The sequence below is a fragment of the Suricata suricatta genome, unplaced genomic scaffold (assembly GCF_006229205.1).
Source record: "Suricata suricatta isolate VVHF042 unplaced genomic scaffold, meerkat_22Aug2017_6uvM2_HiC HiC_scaffold_38676, whole genome shotgun sequence".
Lineage (NCBI taxonomy): Eukaryota > Metazoa > Chordata > Mammalia > Carnivora > Herpestidae > Suricata > Suricata suricatta.
The window spans coordinates 1-679 of NW_021885631.1; the positions used below are offsets into that span (position 1 = coordinate 1).

Genomic DNA, 679 nt, shown 5'->3' on the forward strand with positions numbered 1-679 from the left:
AGCAGCTCCAGGCTCCGAGCTGTCAGCACAGAACCCGACGCGGGGCTGGAGCCCACAAACCCTGAGATCGTGACCTGAGTCGAAGTCAGACACCTAGCCGACTGAGCCACCCAGGGGCCCCGGATTATTTCTCCTGTTTTGTTTTTTCACGCCAGCGGGCCGCGTGCCGAGGCTGTAACGAGGTCTGGGGAGGCGCGGGTCCCACAACGGCGTGAACGCCCAGTCATCATGCTCACGAACTACGGAAAGTTCCCGGAGCCCGATTCTCAGAGTGAGGCTGATCGGTCGGGCCGAGGCCGGCCCGGGGGTGGCGAGGAGCAGGCCCGAACCGGCGCTGGGAGACGGGCGCCAAAGCTCACGCCCACCGGGAGCCTCAGCTGTGAAACGGGTCTTTGCAGGTGCGGTCATGGTCGCGAGAAGGCTGAAGTGAGGCCGTCCTGGGCACGGTGGGCCCTCCGTCCAGCGGGAGCGTCCTTGTAAGAGACAGAGGAGGACTCGCAGAGACACGGGGAGACCACGTGTGGACAGGGCAGGGACCCAGGGACATGGTCACAGACGGGACTCCAGGAGCCCCAGCAGCTGGAAGAGGCGGGAGGCGTCCCTCCCCAGAGGCTCGGAGGGAGCAGGGCCCCTTCCTCACACGCGGAGCTCAGCGTCTGCCTCCAGCCTGGGGGGGGGG

At 66.7% G+C, this 679-nt stretch overlaps 1 non-coding gene across 1 annotated transcript; it reads right to left on the minus strand.

Annotated features, from left to right (window-relative positions):
- Nucleotides 1-149: 149 nt before the first annotated feature.
- LOC115285079 lies at nt 150-251 on the minus strand. The gene has a single exon (XR_003905415.1). It is a non-coding gene; the product is annotated as a small nucleolar RNA U13 (small nucleolar RNA).
- Nucleotides 252-679: the final 428 nt, after the last annotated feature.